At 33.9% G+C, this 22,534-nt stretch overlaps 1 protein-coding gene and 1 long non-coding RNA gene across 4 annotated transcripts in view; one reads left to right on the top strand and one right to left on the bottom strand.

Moving 5' to 3' along the window:
• Positions 1–22,534, top strand: part of lim2.5 (lens intrinsic membrane protein 2.5) — a 425,704-nt gene that overhangs the window by 221,446 nt on the left and 181,724 nt on the right. The gene's annotated exons all lie outside the window — the stretch shown is intronic.
• LOC147833518 (uncharacterized) overlaps positions 1–22,534 on the bottom strand; it is a 102,826-nt gene that overhangs the window by 29,866 nt on the left and 50,426 nt on the right. For both annotated transcript variants that reach the window (XR_015512276.1, XR_015512275.1), the window contains one exon: positions 18,040–18,098. This is a non-coding gene — a long non-coding RNA (uncharacterized LOC147833518). The remainder of the gene's footprint in view (positions 1–18,039; positions 18,099–22,534) is intronic.

Here is a 22,534-nt window from a genome sequence, read left to right as displayed (position 1 = left end):
AATGCCTTTGGCAGAATTCAAATGTGCCATTTTTTTTCAAGAATACAGTGAGATTAATCTAGATTTTTAAAAATTAATCTATGCCCACCTATATTTGTTATATTTATTTCTTTTGTTTTGGCAACACTCCCGTTTTTTGTTTAATTTGGTTATTTACATTTAAATTCTAAATTTCTATATTCGTTGTTTGATATGCTCTGCTTATTAAATTGTTAATTTTTGTTTCACTTATCCATTATTGTGTGTTCTCGTTTTTACCCAGCACCATTAGAGACTCGCTAAATGTTACGTCTTGTCTAACTTAACTTAAACACGTAAAAATTTGATAGTATAAAGAACAAACCACTGTTGTCTAATAAATTGCCTTGTTAACCTTATAAATTAGTCTTTAAATGTCACTTTAGGCTAAATCTAGAATTTTGCAAAAGAACTAGTAAGCTATTATGTAGTGTCATCGTGGCAAAGATAAAAGAAAAGTTTTAGTAACTCATTTCTAACAACTAGTTTATGTTTAATAGTGCGTCTTTTCCTTAACTCACATTTCACAAGAGGTCTAACAATTTCAACTGTATATCATTATAAAAGCTTGAGAAATGAAATCACAACAGGAAAGTGTGATACTAACACAAGCTTAAATCTAGTATATTGCATGTACAGTACCACTTTATTTAGTCTACGCTCTTCTAATCTTACAGAAAAGACTCTCATTATAGAATAAATGTGTCAACGGTGAAAAGGAAAAAAAGAAAAGTTGAACACTCTTTCATCTGGGCCTGAATGGCCTATTTTCTGCTCCTGGAGGATTTTGGAGCTCGGCTGGTGTGATAGCGTACAGTGCAAACGACACACACCTTGACATCTATCTATTCACGCTCTGGTCTGGGTAATGAAGAGAGAGCGTGTGTGTGTGTGCGCGTTCAGGATCCCCGTCAAACGTTAATTTTTTTTTTTTGCCCTGCAGCGGCGCGACTCGCTCTGCCCTCCGGCTAGAGAAAAACACAGAGAAAATGAAGCAGAGATAAGTGTGAAAGAGGCTCTCGGGGACGCAGAAATGCAGAAACGCTGATCGGGGTGATCTGAGGTCTCCGCCGGAGAGAAAAGGTCAGCCGCGTTCCAGTCGCGTGGGTTGTTGCGAGGATGATTAGCATGTAGCTTTGTGTTTTTTAGTGATTTTTTTGTGCGTTCACATTGAGGTCAGATGGCAGTGTGCTTGGGTTTTATTAGATGCGTGTTTAAAATTCAGTTTCATCTTTCCAGGACACGAGTTTAAACATTAAACATTACTGATGATGTCATCCTGCACTCCACAGATGCTTGTCCAATCACATCTTCTCTATAATAAACAAGCCCCTCCCACTTAAGTCAGACAGAAGAGGGCAATAAAAATTGTAAATATACATCTTTTCCCGTAATTCAGACCTGCAACACATTCCAAGAAATGTTGGGACAGGAGCAGTTTGGGGCTAGTAATCAGGTCAATCGGTTTAAGGTGCAGTAGATGATTGTCTTCAGAAGCATTTTCTGTTGTGCTGGTTGAAAGTCTCTTCACAGTCCAATAGTAATGATTCAAGTAAATGGTTTAAATGTATTTATATGTATTTTTATATTTTGGGTAAGGCATAAAACTAAAGAATGTTCATCCAATTAAATATAGTCAGAGAGACATCTCTCATAATTCCAATAAGTTGGCGAATCTGTCTGTCAGCAAATGCAGATTTGAACAACTGCGCAGCCGTTTGTACGCAGCTCCGCCGACCGCTGCTTGTGCTGATCGGTGAAAACCTGCTTAATCAAAACTTTTTTAAAAACCTGAATCAATATTGGAGCTACATTTGCACACTGGAGAAAGGATGACACCATATCTGAAGGACTTCTCCTAGACAGGTAATGTTTTGTTTTAAAACTATTTTAGCTTCATGCAAAGGTGAGATGTTGTTACAAATGGGTTATATCTTCATAGAAGTGCTAACAGCTAACTCTATCAAGCCTCTTCAGTTGCTCCAGAACGCAGCAGCACGAGTGGTCTTCAATGAACCTAAAAGAGCACATCACTCCGCTGCTAGTCCGTTTGCACTGGCTGCCAGTTGCTGCTCGCATCAAATTCAAAGCTCTGATGTTTGCCTACGAAGTGACTTCTGGCCTTGCTCCTTCTTATCTGCTCTCACTTCTGCAGATCTATGTGCCCTCCAGAAACTTGCGTTCTGTGAATGAACGTCGCCTCGTGGTTCCACCCCAAAGAGGGAAGAAATCACTTTCGCGAACGCTCACGCTCAATCTGCCCAGTTGGTGGAATGAACTCCCTAACTGCATCAGAACAGCAGAGTCACTCCCTGTTTTCAAGAAACGACTAAAAACTCAACTATTTAGTCTCCACTTCACTTTCTAATCTGCAATTGCCTCTCTGGATATCACACTAACTGTACTCAAAAAAAAATAAATAAATAAATAAAAATACTAATACTACTAATACTTTCTTTCTTAGACTTTACAGACCTGAAACTTGCCTATAGCACTTATTCATTGTTGCCCTTATAGTTGTGTAAATTGCTTCCTTGTCCTCATTTGTAAGTCTGCTAAATGACTAAATGTAAATGTAAATGTGGTGTTGTTCAGCCACTAAAATCTTCTGATAAAAGATTGATAAGACTGTTTTCAGTTTCATAAGGGACCTTTTGCAGCATCTATAATGTGGATTTTAATTAGTTTAACAACAAAACACAAGTAAATAGCGATATTCCGCCTAGTTTCCCTGTATTGTTTACCATGCAACTCTAAATATTTGCTCTGAAATAGCATGTCAGTTTGGCTTGCTCGCCGCCAGACAAGCACTGGTCGCTTTTAACACATGAGAGAGGGTTCTTTTGCTGTGCTCGTATTTAGGTGTGGGTCTAGACGGCAGGGGAGGGACTGTAATTCAGAGATTTATGCTAAGCTGTTAGCATTGTGGAAGATCACCTACTGCACCTTTAAATAATGATGTGATTTGAACCAGGTGATGTCAACTGGTAATTGTAATTATGATTTGGTACAAGAGTAGGATCCAAGAAAGGTCTAGTCCTTTAGGAGCAAAGATGGGCAAAGTATCACCGGTTTGATCATCACATGGGCTCAGGACAACAGGCAAACCTTTGTCAAGCACCACAATACATAGTTACATCCTCAAATGGCAGTTTAAACTGTACTGTGCCAAAAGGAAGCCCTATGTTCACAGTGTCCAGAACCGCCATCGACTTTTTGGGCTCATCTGGGATAGATTATCACACAGCGGAAATGTGTACTTTCTTTCCATTGAAGCTATGCTTTGATCAGCACCCTCAAATGCAATTTCTGAATCAGTGAATGCATGTATAAGCGCTGACTGATGGATGTTCAACTGATCCCAGATCAGCTTCTGTACACGACATTTAAAGTGACACCTCTGTTATTAAACAAGTGAAGAGCAGCAAATGAATCTGTTGTTTTGTTTTGTTTGATAACAGAGGTGTCACTTACCACTGAAATATAACGAAAGCATACTTCAACTGTTTGTGCTCATTTAAGAGGAAATTAGTTGTGTTTAAAATAAAACACGCATATTATTCAGTGTATTTGTCTGTTTGAACACACACCCGAATCCCAAATTGTCCTGCACTTTAGCTCCTCTTTAAATTGCATATACATGCATTCACTGATTCAGAGATTGCATTTGACGGTGCTGGTCGACGCTCAGCTTTAATGGAAAGAAAGTGAATTCAGACATTTTTATATTAATTTCAACATGCTTTCCAGATTAAAAATATGAGATAAATATGGGAAAATACCTAATAATATAATATAATGGGAAAATATGAGACAACCTCAGCAAAAACAAGAAGGTTGTCATGTATGAAGTGAAGTGTTTGTCAAACAACAGTTTTGTCATGATGAGGTATTACAAAACAAGGAGTAGATCCAAATGCAGCAAAATATAGTTTAATATAATAAGTAAACAAAGAAGATCCAAATAACAGTCAAGGTACAAAAACTGACAAAACAAACGCAAGTGCAAAAACTTAAAGCACTAACGTGAATCAAACAAAATCTAAACGGGGATCCAAAAACATCGAGACGATGCTAAAAGTGAACAAACAAACCGAACCTAACATGAGAAACTGGAAAACAAAATGAAGCAGGACAGAGCAAAACAGAACAGAGCAAAACTGGACAGAGCAAAACCGGACAGAGCAAAGCAAAATCCAAAGGCAAACTAAACACAACATGACAGGGCTTATAAAAGACAGAACCAATTAGACAACAAGGAACAGCTGAAAACAAGGAGTGATCATGTGAGCAGGCATACAGGAAATGAAAACAACCAAAACAAGAGCTAGTGCCCTCAAGAGACCACACGAGGGCACTGCAGCAGGGGTGACAAGTTTTGCAAGAGAATGCAAAACGTATTAGCGTTCCCTCGCAAGCTAGCGGGATAACGCAAAACATCTTTGCGAGGGAACGCATAAACTTTCAAAAATGTTTACCCACACTCGTTTTTTTTTTTCTTCCACCCATTTTTCTCCATACATTTCAGCTTTAATTTCCTCAAAAAAAAAACATCCTTTTATTTAAAAACATGAATAATAGTAATAATAACAATAACAAACAGTGAAAAGGTTGTGACAATTCTGAATTGGTTATGGTATGTTGTCCTTTTTACATCTTAAGAAATATATTTGCATGTCTTTTTATTTTTTTATTATAATTTTTATTTTTTACATATTTTGGGTGTATTATGCCCTAAGAGTGCACTAGTATTGTTACTAAAGCATTGATTTGTTGTGGCTTTGCCCTAATTTTCTGGTTTGTGTGTTTGAAAAGCTTCATCTGGGCAAAGGTTGTGTTTTTGCTGAGTTTGAACAGGCCTTCAGTGATCTCAGCATAATGAGCTCTAATCTCATTCAGGTTTTTTGTGTTTCTCTTCATGCATTTAATGCATTAAAATTGCTTCAGGGCTGGCCATTATTCAAATGGCTGGATTTATAGTCATCATATTAGGTGCTATTAGAGAAATAAACTACGCTTAATGTGCTTTCCATAGGAAAAGCTTCACAAATCTTTTTACAGACAGATTATGATATTGTCTCTTGTTTCTCAAATGTTTAAGAAAATGACTCCAGATCTAGTATTACTTATATAGTATAGGTAGATTTGTGCTTTTTAATTCACTAATGTCTTATATTTTTTTTCATATAACAATAGGGAATAAAAGAGGGAAAAAAATTCTGGATTTTTTTTAGTTATGCGTTTAAGTAAAACATCATTTTTAGTTTTATTCTGTATAATTAGTCGATTATATATAGTAATTAAATTGTCATAATATGGAGCCTCTAAAGTGACATGCAAAGAAAAAAAGATTTTCATAGATGCATGAGTTACGTAGTCTTCGTTATTTTTTTTTAACTGGTCTATGCTTAAAAGAATTAACCTAATTAACCTTAAGCCTTTTAAATGTGACTTTAAGCTGTATAGAAGTGTCTTGAGAAATATCTAGTCAAATATTATTTACTGTCATCATGGTAAATATGTGTGTGTGTGTGTGTGTGTGTGTGTGTGTGTGTGTGTGTGTGTGTGTGTGTGTGTGTGTGTGTGTGTGTGTGTGTATATATATATATATATATATATATATATATATATATATATATACAAGTGTATGTAAACATATTGCCTTAAACACAACATCAAATAAAACTGAAACATGAAAAGGCTCAATTAAAATGATCGAAAAAGCTGAAATATTTTTTTTAATAATTACTGAAACGGCGAATTTCATTAAAACTGAAGTGTAAAAAGCCATTGTGTTTGAATGCATTGATATAACAAACTTGGGTTGTGTTTGAGTTTATTGTCTTACAAGTAAGCAGCAGACAAGGCCGCTCGGTGAGTTTTGGAACACAGCCTGAAAGCGCGATGGTTTTAGACGCAGGATTTACCGTGTTTCTGATGGAAAAAGTGAGTGTTGTTGTAGAGGTGTGGAAATGGACATATGTGGAGCTGAAGGGGGTGAAGCTGAAACTCTGGACCCCTGCTTTACCCTTCATCTGTCCACGGACCACCACAATCAAGCAGACCGCAGGGTTTTACCATTCAGATTAGGGCTGCACCATATATGGTTGAACGTTGACAACACAATGTGTGCATCCGCAATAGTCAGTCACATTGAGTCTGGATTACAATTGATCAGCAACTGAGGATGCACAAGATTTTTGGAGTCACTGTAAAGTATAACCAAAACAGAGTGAATCTTATTGATTTGCATGTAATTTAAAGACATTTCAAGAGAGTTTAAAGCAGTCAGACACAAAGAAAGTATATCTCTAACTATAACTTTACAGATTTATTAATACAATGAAGACTATACAGTGTTAGTTTATAGTTCTTTATTCAATTTCTGTATCTGAATACAGTTTGAATCACTGGAAACCATAATGCACTGGATTTTCTTTGCTCTGTTGTAATTATTCTCACTTGCAATGTGTTTATTATTGTGAATACATGATTCACACCCTCAAGGGCGAAATACTGTATACTCGCGCCTGGCGCCGCATCACGCACCTCCGTTGACTTCGCGAAATGGACGAGGCTTTTATACTCGCCGCATTCGCCGTTGTGATATTCTTTAAAATGACAGGGGGCGGTCAAAAGAAACACACACTAAAATCAGACAGATAAACCAACACATTCTCTTGGCAATTCGTATTTTTTTCATTTAGTGGCTAATTCGTACAAATTCGTACGATCTAATTCGTACATTTTAGTACGATTTGCGTATCCCCCAATGACGGTTGGGTTTAGGGGTGGGGTGGGGTTAGGTGCCACGCCTCCTTTTTAAATTCGTACATTTTCTTACGACTGAACTCGTACGAATTCGTACATATTAGCCACTAAACTGCCAAAACGTAAAATACTTACGTTTTCTCGTGAGATCAGGCTGGATAAACAGATAAGTAGGAAGTTACCGGAATTACGTCATATCATAATGTCGTTCAATATTTTTTTACTAATTATTTTGTATTGTTTTTATACGTTATTTTAATGATTAGAAGCATTTTTATAACCATTCAAGCTTTTTTGAATATCGAACTTTGATGCATCACTTGCTTTTGTTCATATCTCGGACAGTTTTACCATTTAAAGTGTATTACAATATTAATCACAAGAAAACATAAGTTGCTCTTCGAATATATTTTTATTATGGCAAGGATAAAAGCAAAAAAATTACACTTACTAAAAAATACTGATGTTTTTTTTTCTTTTTCTTTTTTTTTTCTTTTAATTTTTTTACATTTAACCCAATCCACAAATATATATATATATATTCATCAGTGTAAAACCTATGACTGGTGGAAAAACATATTGAGCAATTATGTACCTCTCCATTTTTGTTATGGCCTCTTTTGGCATAAACAAACTTATCCCTCAGGTTTTTCCAAACTTTTTGACATAAACTTTCCTCCTTTCTCATTGCTGTTGCTATTTCTAGCAAATAATTATTGGTCATCACTTGATTTTATTAAAATCTTGAACAGTTATACCTATTACAATTTATTAAAATATTAATGACAACAGAACATGAGTTGCTCTACAAGTAAATGTTTGATTATCGCAAAAATAAAAGCAAAAAATGCACACTTACTAAAAAAACTGATTTTTTTTTTAGATATAGCCCGCTCCACAATTCACACATTACTGTCTGGCTAGTTTCTGTCCTATACTTATGCTAAAAAAGCAGTGATGGTCCAACATTACAGATCATTATCACCAAGCCCAGGGAAACAGGCCATCAGTATATTGTGTTCCTTTACAGTTATCAAAACATAATTTTGTGACTTCATTATAGTTTTGTAAATATTAAATAGTTTTAAATACAAAATTAAACAAAATACATCAGTGCAAAACCTATGACTGGTGGAAAAACATATTCTGTAATTGTGTACATTTTGCCATGGTCTCTCTTGGTTTTAATAAACTTATTCTTCAGGTTTTTTCAAACCTTTTAAAAAAAACTTTCTCCTTTTCCATGACTGTTGCAATTTCTAGCCAATAACTATTGATTGTCTGGTTATCCCTCTGATTGTGGCTCATAAAGATGTGTGTACTGTTGTACTGTTTCATATAAAATCTCTTCAAAGTGTTTCATATTTACCTTAAAACAGTTGCGGTGCCGCGTGCACTGTTCGCTTGAGTTTAAAAAATGCCCTACGCACCGCCAGCCGAAATCATGCCGCGCGCACCCAAAGCAAACCTCCGCAAACTCCGCGATGACGTCACATTAGCGGACGCGTCGAGTATAAACCAGGCTTTACAAAGTCACCCCAATCAATCAAAATTCAAGATTTTTTTTTTCCCAAATAGAGCTATTTAAGCCATCTCGTGAAATTGTATTCATATGACAATAAACCGTATATCGCAGAAAAACAAAATATCTCAACGCCAGATTTTTCCAATATGGTGCAGCCCTTAAGTTTAGAACAAACCCATTGATGTATCGGACACTTGGCAGCTTTTACATGCATATCGCAGAAAACCAGATAAGATTTGAGTTATGACCCGCAGACGAGAGCCAAAACCAATCCAGAAGAAATCATATCCCTTCAACTTAAAACATTCAGCAATAAGACAAACATGCAAGTAGAAGAAAACTAGAAATAGATTGCTTTGATTGTGCTCATCTGTAGATAATTTGATTGTGAAAGTGCAAGTTTTATAATGTTTTTTGCTTGAAGTTATTAAGTCAAAAACAGCTGTAGGGATAAATAACTATTTTGGAAGGACAATTTTAAGCTTTTCATGGAAATATGCAACTGATTTTTTTATTATTGTCTTTTTTTAATCCATCCAAAAACAATTGTATGAGTTCAAAACAAAATGTTGAATAATATGATGAATATTCAAAATATTATTTGAGTTTTTCTTGTGTTTAGATTGTGTCCTACTGTAAATGATTTAATTGTTAAAATTAATGTACATATTTATGTTTAGTGCCTAGAATTAGGAAGTCAAAAACAGCTGATAAGGTAAATAAAAAAAATGGTAAATTGGGGCAATTTTATACTTTCCTTGAAAATATGCAATTGAAAATGTATATAGCATACATGTTATATTGTATATTAATTTTATTTATTTATTTATTATTTATCCATCTAAACATCCCAATGGTTTAGGTTGTTTTGATTTGTGTTCATCTGTAAATGATTTTTTTGTGAAATTAATAAACATATTAATGTTTAGTGCATAGAATTAGGAATTTAAAAACAGCTGAAGGGGTAAATTAAATATATATATATATATATATATATATATATATATATATATATATATATAATAATAATAATAAAAAAATGGGGGCAATTTTATACTTTCCTTGATAATATGCAATTAAAAAGTATATTATATAGCATATATATATTATATTGTATATTATTTTTATTTAATATTTGTTTTTTTATCCATCTAAATATCCCAATGATTTAGTTTTTTTTTTTATTTGTGTTCATTTGTAAATGATTTGATTGTGAAATTAATAAACATATTAACGTTTAGTGCTTGGACTTAAAAAGTCAAAAACAGCAGAAAGGGTAAATAAAAAATATTAATAAATTGAGGGCATTTGTGTACTTTCCTTGAAAATATGCAATAAAAAATATAAAATTTTATTTATTTATTTATTTTTTAATCCATTCAAATATTCCAATGATATTAGGTTGTAGTTTGAGTTTTGATTTAAGTTTCTCTGTAAATTATTTGATTGAAAAATTAATGAGTACATATTAATGTTTAGTGCCAGGACAAAAACAGCGGAAAATGTTGAAAAACTATGTTTTTGCGGCAATTTTGGCAATCCGAGAAAATGTCCAATTGAAAATTCTTAAAATGCATAAAAAAATATTATTTTATGATGGTTTATCCATCCAAAAGCAATTGTTCAATTTGCTCTTTTTTATCTTTTTTATTAAATAAATTTCCATAATATATAAATTTGGGCTATTCATTTTTGGACCGATATTGTAAATTATTTTATTTCAATTTATTATATTTGCTTAATTTCTTTTGCTTAATTTTTTTTTTTGTTTATTTGTAAAATAATAATAAAACTTTGTTGTTCAAAGACTTCTAAAAGTATAACAGGTGAAAGAAAATTTAAATGGCAAAACAGTTTTGAACATTGATGATGATAATAATAATAATATTAAATGTATATGGTGCAAAAAAAAAAAGCATACTGTTTTAAAAGACTTTAATTTGGGACTGAGAGTGGCTTTATGATGTCACTTTACCCCACAGCTGATTGGCTACGTTTTTTTTCCTATCTCTAACCCAGAATAAAACCAGTTCCAGAGCAGCATAGCAATACACTAATTGTTTCCATGGCAAAAAAAAAAAATCCGGATTAAAACCAACCCACATTCTAGAGCCCAAAAACTCAAAATAAACGCAAACTTACCAGATTAAAAACCCAAAGCAGCTTTGTGCTGCTATTAAATATGCAATTAAATATCTCCTGTGCATGTTTATTTTATTATATATATATATATATATATATATATATATATATATATATATATATATATATTTATTATATATATATATATATATATATATATATATATATATATATATATATATATATATATATATATATATATATATATATATTTATTTATTTATTTATTTACTTATTTATTTTATTTACTTATTTATTTGCGCCATCTCCTTCATCAGATGTTGTGTTTGTCATCGCTCCGAGTGTCTCTCCAACCTCTAAGTGCAATCAGAGACTGTCAAGTTAATGGACACTTGATGGGCTCATCCACAAGCTTAATAAGCTCCAGTCCATTAAGATCAACCCCAGATTAGATAAACGAATTACCAACATCCTTCCAACAACATCCTTAAGCGGATTGCAGGAGAGCCAACATCTACAGGCAAATCCTGAGACTGAGCAGACTCTCTGTCACACAAATAACAGCGAACAGCTCGCGGGACACACTCGAACAGCCAAATTAACCAAATAAGTGTAAATAGAAGTGGTAAAACTGCAATAAAGTGAAATAGAATATTTACATTTGTTGGAAATACTCAAATAAAACCAAGCGTATATCAGAGTTGCTCTGATTGATCGGCCAGAGATCAGTATCGGCTCACATTTCATGACCCAATCGGTACTCGCCAATCAGGCCGATCTCATGAACTGATCACAAGTGTTTGTTTATGCATCACTGCGCTCGCCTCATAGCAGCTACAATACATACAGATGTGCCGCCACCTCTGTTTATACAGTTTATTTGTGCGAGTGATGCTCTCTTTGTTGCGACCACTGTACATCCAGTGTTTTGAGCTTCTGTGATACGAGCGGAGTGATCGCCTCTATTTAGTGTCTCATTCAACCATAAGACTTCTGTCAGAAGCTATGCGAGTCTCATACTGGCTTCCTGACGCTAGCAAATTAGTTAAAACAGTCCCGGAAATCATGAAGACGACAGGGATTATGTAAGAGAACACGAGAGGAACAGTGATGTTCTAAGCATTACATTTGATAGGTTCGATGAATAGATCAGTAAAGATATCGCAAGTGCAAATCTCCCACTCTCATCAAACTACTGTGCTATGTACACATCTATGGTTATTATAGGTAATGTGCTAAAGGGATTATATGAAGCATCCTTTATTTATTCTCTTAAGCCTAGTTCACACTAGAGGATTTTAAGCCTGATTTGAGCCCGATTTGGAAGTTAACGAGCTCGCCGACAGATCGGGCTGTGATCGGGAAGAAATCTGCGGGTGCACGGCGCTCGCCGCTCGCCGCTCTTTATGTGTGAACTACTGAACAACGCATCAACGAGGCTCGCTGACGCGTCGCCGACACCTCGAAATCCAACATTTAGCATGCTGAATATTCCAGAGCAGTCGGCCGACTCAACCCAACGTGTGGTCCGAATTAGTGACGAGCTGCAGCCAATGAGAGAGCATATCAGCATGAGCTGAATGCCTGTGTGCTCAGGAGCTCAGCAGAAACATCTGTGATTGGTCAGAATGGGCATCGGTGCACTCGCTTCATTCTGCGTTAGCACAGACATGAGAGTAGGCTATATTAACAGTGAAACTAGAATTCTGTAACTATTAGAATTACCATACTGCTCATTCTGACCGTTCTCATATAAAACGCTATATTGTCACAACATATTTACATACAAAGCTATTATTGAGATATTAAAATTAAGCTTTGAATGTCTGGCATCATATTAATGACACCATTACCCTAAAAATATAATCTTTTTTGGTAATACAGCCTATAAATATGTAGTTAAGATACTAGAACATGCAAAGGTCTTGGCTTTCATTTTCACTTTCAAACAGGAGCTATTTCACAGCACACAATATGCTGTTTTGAAAGATATCTGAAGTAAATTGATGTTTTTGCCATCAGAAAGTTTTGTTTATGTTAGCAGGAAGTTGCCAGGCAAGAAAATGCACACATATTTAAAGTCACAGCGAAAAGTATCAGACATGCATGCAGTCATTTTGACCAATATGGTAGTTTAAGCAGAAATGCTCAGTTCTTTACTGTTTTGTAATAAAAAAATAACAATGTCAGAAAGAAATACACTAATAGTTAGAAAACGGCAGGGTGTTATTTGTTAGTTTTATTTCAAAGATTTATACAATTACAAAAATTAAAAACTCTCTGTGTATCTATCCACTCAAACCTTGCAGATGAGTGATTAATCCGCTGATAAATCAGCTGATTTCACAATGTTTTTAAATGCTTTCTCCAAAGCTTGAAACGCTGTCAGTGATGTCATCAGCACACAAGCAGCCAAAAGTGTTCAGCTTTTTCTGACGACTCCTCCCTCAAAATTTCATTGGCTGTGGTTTGGTAGCTTGAATGAGCTGATGGGGAATGAGTTGTTGTCAGATCATGTAGTGTGTGACCCCCCTCTTGTGGATCGTTCACGGAGTGTTGCGTAGTGTGAACACCACAGAGATCTGCTGATGTTTAAAATCCTGTAGTGTGAACTAGGCTTTAGGTAACGTGAGATCTCCACTGAGGGAAATGTGCTTTATGCATTATAAAGCATCAGAATTGCAACTCGGCATCAGCCGATCACCATGACAAGGCTGCAAAAATGCTGATCGGAGTGTCCTTAATATATATGTATACACATATACACGCACAGTGGAGGAAATAAGTATTGAACACGTCACCATTTTTCTCAGATAACATATTTCTAAAGATGGCGTTGACTTGTATTATTCACCAGATGTTGGTAACAACCAAAGAAATCCATATATGCAAGGAAAACAATATTCCAAAAGTTTACCAATTAAGTTATGGGAAATAAAATAAAAAGACACAGGAAAAAAAGTATTGAACACATGAAGAAAGTGAGGTGTAGAAAGGCAGTGAAAGCCCAGACAGCAGCTGAAATGTCTCAGTAGTTCTTCAGCAATCCTCTGCCCTTCCTAAGTGTAAATGAATATCAGCTGCTTCAGTTCAACATCTACTTTAGCAGGAGGATGAAGATGAAACCAGGGTGGACATTTTAGCAGGACAATAATCTAAAACACAGCCAAAGAGACTCTCAAATGCTTTAAGAGTAACCGTGCATTCACACGGGGCTTCAGCTTCAACGCTTGACCGAGAGTGAGTCTGAAGTTGGGAATGACGCAATCATCATAGCAGCGTCAGCCAATGAAGTCAGCAATCCTCTACTGTCTGAGCTAGGGTATTTGCATAAAGTGATATGATTGGCTGACGCTTCTATTGGGGCTTGAAAAGTTGAGAATTTCCCCACTTCTGCAGCGAGCAACGACACTGAAGCAGCGCCAACGGATCTATGCAATTCGGCAATGCCTGACGTCACCCATTCAAAGTGAATAGGAAGCATTGACGCTGATGCCCCGTGTGAATGGGGCGCAAGAAAATCTTGTTGTAGAATGGCCCAGCCAATCACCTGAATTGAATCCAATAGAAACTACTAAATAAATATCAGATTTTAATAGACGAGACCCACAAAACCATCAAGATTTTACATTCTGTTGAAGTCTGTGAGAAAAAAAAAAAAAAAAAAATATATATATATATATATATATATATATATATATATATATATATATATATATATATATATATATATATATATATATATTTTTTTTTTTTTTTTTTTTTTTTTTTACAGTATTTCCTATAATATTTTTTTCTTCTGGTGAAGGTCTTATTTGTTTTATTTTGGTTAGAATAAAAGCAGCTTTTAATTTTTAAAAAACATTTTAATATTATTATTAGTCAATATTATTAGCTCCTTTAAGCTATATTTTTCCAATTGTCTATACAAACCATCATTACACAATGACTTGCCTACTTAACCTAACTAACCTAATTAAAATAGTTAATTCTTTAAATGTCACTTTAAGCTGTATAGAAGTTTCTTGAAAAATGTCTAGTCAAAAATTATGTACTGTCATTATGGCAAAGATAAAATAAATCAGTTATTGGAAATAAGTTATTACAACTATTATGTTTAGAAATGTGTTGAGAAAATCTTCTCTCTGTTAAAAAGAAATTAAGGAAAACATATACTAATAATTCAAGAGGGCTAATAATTCTGACTTCAACTATATAAACACATCAGTCCTGCTTTCAGTCCTATAAGGATGTGGATGTTTTGTTTGCTCAAGGAAAATGACTATTTGTTCACCCTGTGTCTCTCTGACCCCAGATTATTTAGTTGTTTCCATGCAATGCAGCAGATGTCGGCCAGAGTTTTCAAGATAATGTTTTCCATGCAGTGAAAATGGATGCTGATTTGCACCGTCAAGCTCCATAAGAGGCAAAAAGTAGCATACAAGTCGTGCATAGGAAGCGTAGGATGGCGTAACATGAGGAACTCTACTATATTATGATGGCTCTTTCTCTGGCGTTTAGATGTACCGAGTATTAAGTCTGAACAGGATTTTTCTCTTAAAATCCCTTTGAAGAAATAAAAATGGAATATACAGTACAGCCAAGATTTACACTCACCGGCCACTTTATTAGGTACACCCGTCCAACTGCTTGTTAACGCAAATTTCGGTCCCACTTATATTAAGTGGCCTTAACTAATATGTACTTACACAGGAATAAATAGTTTGTTACAATGTACTTATTGTGTAAATACATGTATTTTTTGTGTACTTATGCATGATTAAATACATGTATGTAATTACATCTGTAATTAACTTTAGTAATTACATTTGTAAATACACTGTTGACCATCCCTTACACCTTAACCCACCCTTAAACCTACCCATACCACCAAACCTGTCCATAACCCAACCTCTATCCCAACTCAAGAGCACCACAAGTGTTCTCAAATACATTATAAACACAGTAAGTACATTGTATTTATTTTTTTTTGCAAGTACAGAGTAGTTAAGGACGCTTAATATAAAGTGGGACCCAAATTTCTAATCAGCTAATAACATGGTCAATGCATCTAGGCAGGCAAACAGAGCATCAGAATGGGAAAGAAAGGTGATTTAAGTGATTTTTGTCTGGTATGGTTGTTGGTGCCGGACGGGCTGGTCTGAGTATTTCAGAAACATCTGATCTACTTGGATTTTCATGCACAACCATCCCTAGGGTTTACAGAGAATGGTCCAAAAAAGAGAAAATATGCAGTGACCGGCAGTTCTGTGGGCGCAAATGCCTTGTTGATGCCAGAGGTCAGAGGAGAATGGCCAGACTGGTTCCAGCTAATGGAAAGGCAACAGTAACTCAAATAAGCACTCGGTACAACGAGGTCTGCAGAAGAGCATCTCTGAACACACAACACATCCAACCTTGAGGCGGATGGGCTACAACAGCAGAAGACCACACCGGTGCCACTCCTGTCAGCTAAGAACAGGAAACTGAGGCTACAATTCACACCGACCCACCAAAATTAATCAATAGAAGATTGGAGAAACGTTGCCTGCTCTGATTAGTCTATTTCTGCTGCGACATTCATATAGGGTCAGAAATTGGCTTCAACAACATGAAAGCATGGATCCATCCAACTGCGTGATGCTATCATGTCAATATGGACCAAAATAAATCTCTGAGGAATATTTTCAGTATCTTGTTGAATTTTTGAAAGGATTAAGGCAGTCCTGAAGGCTAAAGGGGGCACAACCCAGTACTAAAGTGTCAAATGCATACATTTTTACTGTGAATTACTGTATTTAATTTTTACACTATTTTTACTGTGTTTTACCTTTTAAATCAAATACATTAATTGAAAAGACTGAATATTATACACAATAAATGTGCACTTTGACACTGTTGATATTGAAAATAATGGAGAGACATGTGAGATTACATGATTAACTGCCAGATTTGCAATTTTAATGAAGAAAGTTAGTAATTAGTAAAAAAAACTGCTAATAAAATGTACAAATAATAAAGTAATTTCAAGGAAATACAGGTCATTTTAAAGTAATCAAAGATAATTACATAAAAATGTGCATATAACTATATTTACGCGTGCAAGATTGTGTATTTGTACAACATATTACACATTTCAAAATGCACAGTTCTTCATAGATCATATGTGAAAAATAAAAAAGTAAAAGCATCTGCCAAATGCATTCATTAAAAATTTATTGGATACGCTTAACAAATGTACAGTTTGATATATATATTTTTTAAAGATTTATTTTTGGCCTTTTTGCCTTTATTAAGTGGATAGGACAGCATTTTAGACAGGAAGCGAAGAGGGAGAGAGAGGTGGGGTAGGGACGGGAAATGTCCTCGAGCTGTAATTCAAACTCGGGATCCCCTGAAGTGCTACTGCACCATATGTCAGGACGCTAACCACTTACGCCAACACAGTTTGGCATTAAAGGGAACCTAATTACATTTTGAAAATTATTATAATTATAATTATAGTGTTGGATTGACAATTTCAATGCAAAAAAGTTAGGCAAGTGTTAATAAATTGCTATTAAAATGTACAAATAATAGCACAAATTGCAGATAGTGTTGAAGTTTAGAAGATAATTAAATTAAACAGCAACAAATTTATATTTTCATGCATGCCAATTTCTGTGTATTTGTAAAACTCACAATTCAGATTATATTATAGGATTTAAATAAAAAATCAGATCCAAAATAAATAAGAAATAATTTACATTTAAGTATATTGTAATATAATATAATATAATATAATATAATATAAAATAATATAATATTATTTAATATAAAATTAAATAATATAATATAATATAAAACTAAATAATATAACATAACATAACATAACACAACATAACATAACATAATATAATATAATATAATAAAATATAATATAATATAATATAAAATAATATAATATAAAATATATAATATAATATAATATAAAATTAAATAATATAATATAACATAACATAACATAACATAACATAATATAATATAATATAAAATAATATAATATAATATATATAATATAATATAAAATTAAATAATATAATATAACATAACATAACATAACATAATATAATATACTATAATATAATATAATATAACATAACATAATATAATATAATATAATATAATATAATATAATATAATATAATATAATATAATATAAAATAATATAATATAATATAATATATATAATATAATATAAAATTAAATAATATAATATAACATAACATAACATAATATAATATACTATAATATAATATAATATAATATAACATAACATAACATAACATAACATAATATAATATAATATAATATAATATAATATAATATAATATAATATAATATAATATAATATAATATAATAATATAATAAAATATATTATAATAGCATTTTTGCAATGCACCTGAATCTCTTGCTTGTGGGGAAAATCTAATTAATTGTATTGCTGTCTTGGAGAAATAATAAGATTAATGAGATCTCATTTGTGATTCTTTCCTATTAGAAACTACACTGTCAACCAACAGGACTGTGCTAGTTAAAAGGATATCACCCAAAAATGACAATGTGCTGTTCATTTACTCACCATCAGGTCTTCCAGGATGTATCTGTAACTCCAGACACGCTCAGGTCCATTTGCTGAAGCTGTGGATTAATATTAATAATGTTGTAAATAATGTTCTTCTTGCACTTTCACTTATTTTCTGTGTAAATGTTTTAGTTTCAATGTCATTAAAGAAAAGAAAATCATATATCGGCACACCTGTTCTTATTAATATCCCTACAGTGCTCAGAATAGATGAGTACACCCCTTTTAAACTTTCGATAAGGTGATTTAAAATAATATATTTGTATGTGTGTGTGTGTGTGTGTGTGTGAGAGAGAGAGAGAGAGAGAGAGAGAGAGAGAGAGAGAGAGAGAGAGAGAGAGAAATTGCTCCATTGAACAGAAGTTGAGGGGGAAAAAAACTGTGGGTCTGATAATACTAATAATAATTTTATAATAAATACATTTAATTTGAAAATAATAAAAAATAAAAAATAAATGTTCCTCAATTTCTGTTTAATGGAGAGATTTGTCAACACATTTTTAAACAATATTTTAATAACTCATCTTTAATAACTGATTTATTTTCTCTTTGCCATGATGACAGTAAATAATATTTGACTAAATATTTTCAAGACACTTCTATACAGCTTAAAGTGACATTTCAGGGGTTAACTGGGTTAATTAGGTTGAATAGACAGGTTAGGGTAATTAGGCAAGTTATTGTATAATGATGGTTTGTTCTGAATAATTTCAAAATATTAGATTAATTAGTACCAAAACAACAACAGGAATTAATTCTACAAAATAATGTAAGATCACAATGCAAAAAAATGTAATAAATTCAGGCAAAATAAAAATATTAAAATAAAAACATTACAATTTGTTTACAGATGTGTATAGATTTATATTAATTTTTTGGTTTCCAAATGTAGTATTTTTCTATTCCTAAAGATGTTAGGTGACCAGACTATAATTTTAATGAACTTTTTAATAAAATTATTTTCTTTAAATGGACCAAAAATTTATATAAATAAAAACATACACAATAAATACTTGTATCCATTTCTCAGTGAATACTTAAACAAAAATGAATGCATTTCAACAAGAGATGCATTAATGAAAATAATATTTTGGTCACTGAACATCTTTAGAAGTAGAAATATAAGATTCGTATTTTTTCGTTGTTATTGAAAAGAGCTGTGTGCTGCGCTGTTTCTGTTGCTAGGCAACCACTAAATGAACTTACTGCAGAGTTCATATTGAAAGCTAAATTAAGGGTCCATTGAAATGTTTTGAATTGTGCATTTTTGTTCTAAGTGTCATGTAATAAGCACTGGACACAGCGTAGCTCCTCCAATTTTTGATAAACAGGCAATACCGCTTTGTTTTTATAACAACTCTGCCAGTGAGAGTGGTCAAGCCTTAAGCACATTTACAAAAAAAATAAAAAATAGATTTAAATTCAGGGGAAATATAGCAAAAAAATACAAACATTTTTTTAATTCTCTTGATTTTTGCTCTTTTGAAAAAAAAAAAAAAAAAAATATATATATATATATATATATATATATATATATATATATATATATATATATATTCCCCTAACATATACATTTGGGCTACTAATTTGGACTGTTATTGTAAGTTAATTTGTTAGATTAGCTCCACATTTGGCTACTGACTAATCAGCTAATAACAATAATAATAATAATAATAATAATAAAAACATCATGAATTATTTTCTTTCTTCTCTATTTCCACCTGGGGATACCCATCCCGAGGCCTGTAGAGATTGAACAGCGCTATTGATGTGATCCAAGTCCTGTGAAGAGATGAAGCCAACCATAGATGACTTCTAGAGGTATCCATAATCTTGGACCAGTCTGTATCCTGAGCAGATGCTGTGGTGGTCATGAAGGAGTGGAGAGCATGAGACAGATTCCCGAAAGACCCCAGTGAGCCTGGACTCTCTCTAGGTTTTTTCCTTCACTTTCATCAATTGGTGAAGTTTGTTCCTCGCTGCTGTCGCCACTGGCTTGCTTGGTATGGGACTTGTAGAGCTGCTCATCGATGGATTTGGTCTTAAGTGTTTGGACTGTCAGCAGTGAAATTTAACACACTAAGGTGAACCAAACTGAACTTCAACTTAGAAATCTGGACTGACATAGTTTCAATCCGCTAGAACTTTGACACAATCTACATTGCAAAAGCGCTATAGAAATAAAGAAGAATTGATCTGAATTAATCTAATATATATGCACAAATATTATGTAAAGAATCCTGTTGAACTTATTTTTGAGGGGTGTATTCATATATGCTGACAACCACAAACATTTACCACATTTTTACCTCCTCTTTTTCCACATGCTACATTATTTACCCCATTAACCAACCATCATCCCTTCTCCATTTCCTTCCCTCTCAGTGTTTTCTCTCCATTTCTCCCTCACGCTCGCTCAAATCCCAAATGTGCTTTATTGGTGCAGCGTTCGTCGTATTGCCAACACATTTCTCATGGTTCAGACGTGGCACTGCATTCGATTTTATATAGAATCTGTCATGCAGAAACATTACAGGACATAAATATTTATTCTTCTGGCCCACATCGCCGCTGCCTCAAAAACTCCATCTGTTCCACACGCTTTCTCACTCCTCCTCGCAGATCCTCCCCGTATCTCGCTTTATTCCTGCGCTTGCTTTTATTTTCCCGAGCTCCTATTTTACATCTTCACTGGCTACATCTATCTGTCTGTCTGAGTCGAGATGCCACTGGAGAAGAGCACAGAAAAAAGCACTTCTGAGCGATTGATCCATGAAAATCAAAGAGCAAAATCACCTCAGAGGAAAAAAGAAGAGGCTTTAGAGCCGTGCTGGACAACAACACACACAGACGGCACATTTACAAGAGAAAAGAGGAAGAAAGATTGGTAAAACACATGCACTCAAACAAAAAAACATTTGTGTGACTTTAATTACGACACACATTGCCACACTGTTGAATGATCTTTTTTATGTAAGCAATAATGGACTTTGATCTGTTGAATCATTAGAGAAATAATGCACTCCTGAGGTGGCGATGCAGCGGGTGTTCATTAGTTTTTAATAGGGATGTAACAATATTGTAAATACCGTCATACCGCACTAGTAATTGTTTTCAATATTACCGTAGGCGCATGACTCCATAAAACTATATTTCTGAGAAAAGTTTGCTTAGGCGAATAAAGCGGACGGGAGGTAGCGGGAACTACAGCATCAGCCTAGGCGTGGCCATCATCCTTTGCGGTCTGTTGTCACTACAGATCCAGTAATGCGGAAATGGAGTGAGTTGCTAGTAGTGAGGAAGAAAAAGAGCTGGAAATGATCAAACCTAAAGCAGGTTTTAAATCAGATGTGTGGAAGCATTTCGGTTTCTTACTAAAAATATACGAAAAAGTAGAAAAGGTGACAGACAAAGACAAAAACAGTATGCAGGCACTGCCAGACTGTGGTGAAATATAAGTCGGGGAATACGACTAAAAACAGTCATGGGGACTGCAGAACACAGCACACTTGTTAGATTGATGCAGACATTGACTTGTACCGCAAAGAGACCTCTATCTCACTCATGGCTTGTCCTCTCAAGTGGTGGAAAGACAATGCACAACGTTACCCACTGCTGTCCACCTTGGCTAAATCATATGTCTCTGTCCCAGAAACCTCAGTCCCAAATGAGAGGGTTTTTTTCTGTTGCAGGGACATTGTAAATGCCCAGAGATCCCAGCTTTTACCAGATTATAGTTATATGATCATTTTCCTTAAAAACCCATCTCTATCTAAGTGAGTGAGTGATTAAATGTTGAATGTGATGAGTTTTCAACAATACTGAATTGAAACTTTATTTTTTTTTTATATGGTTTTATAGTTTTTTGTTATTAAAATTGAAAAATTGAAGGTTCTGTTTCGAAACTTACAGATAGATGGCTAATTTGTATGTTATTGAAATGTTCAGTGCTAAGGTAAATAAACACTTTTGGCACTTTTTTTCGAGTCTTTTCATTAGTTTTGTTTTTCCTGTAAATTAATAAATACTGTACCGTGCCATTCATACCGAGGTATTAACGTACCGTGAAATTCTGATACCGTTACATCCCTAGTTTTTAATAATTGTTTGGACTAGTGTAAATTATTCTGCTTATACCTCCATTATCGCACCTAAAGTCACTATTCAGATGTTGTATTTTAGACATTTCTAAGGTTTTTGTCCTCAGACTGCTTCTGTGTTGCCTTCTGTTGAAAAATCCTTCTGTTGTGTTTTGATGTGACTTTTGACTGTTTAGACCAGGGGTGTCAAACTTACAGCCCACAGGCTGGATTAGGCCCGCTAACAGGTTTAATCTGGCCCGCAAGATGATTTTGTAAAATATAAAAATGAGCTGCATTTTTTCAATAAAAGAAGCTGCTGTTCCAATTATGTCCACTGGAGGGCGCAACTGCAAATGGTTAATTTCATCGGATAAAGCCGGGATTCTCAACCGGTGAGTCGCGGCCCACTA

Source organism: Danio rerio, chromosome 16, assembly GCF_052040795.2.
Source record: "Danio rerio strain M-AB ecotype USA chromosome 16, GRCz13ab, whole genome shotgun sequence".
In the NCBI taxonomy this organism is placed as follows: domain Eukaryota; kingdom Metazoa; phylum Chordata; class Actinopteri; order Cypriniformes; family Danionidae; genus Danio; species Danio rerio.
This window is presented reverse-complemented; position numbering and strand designations above follow the sequence as displayed.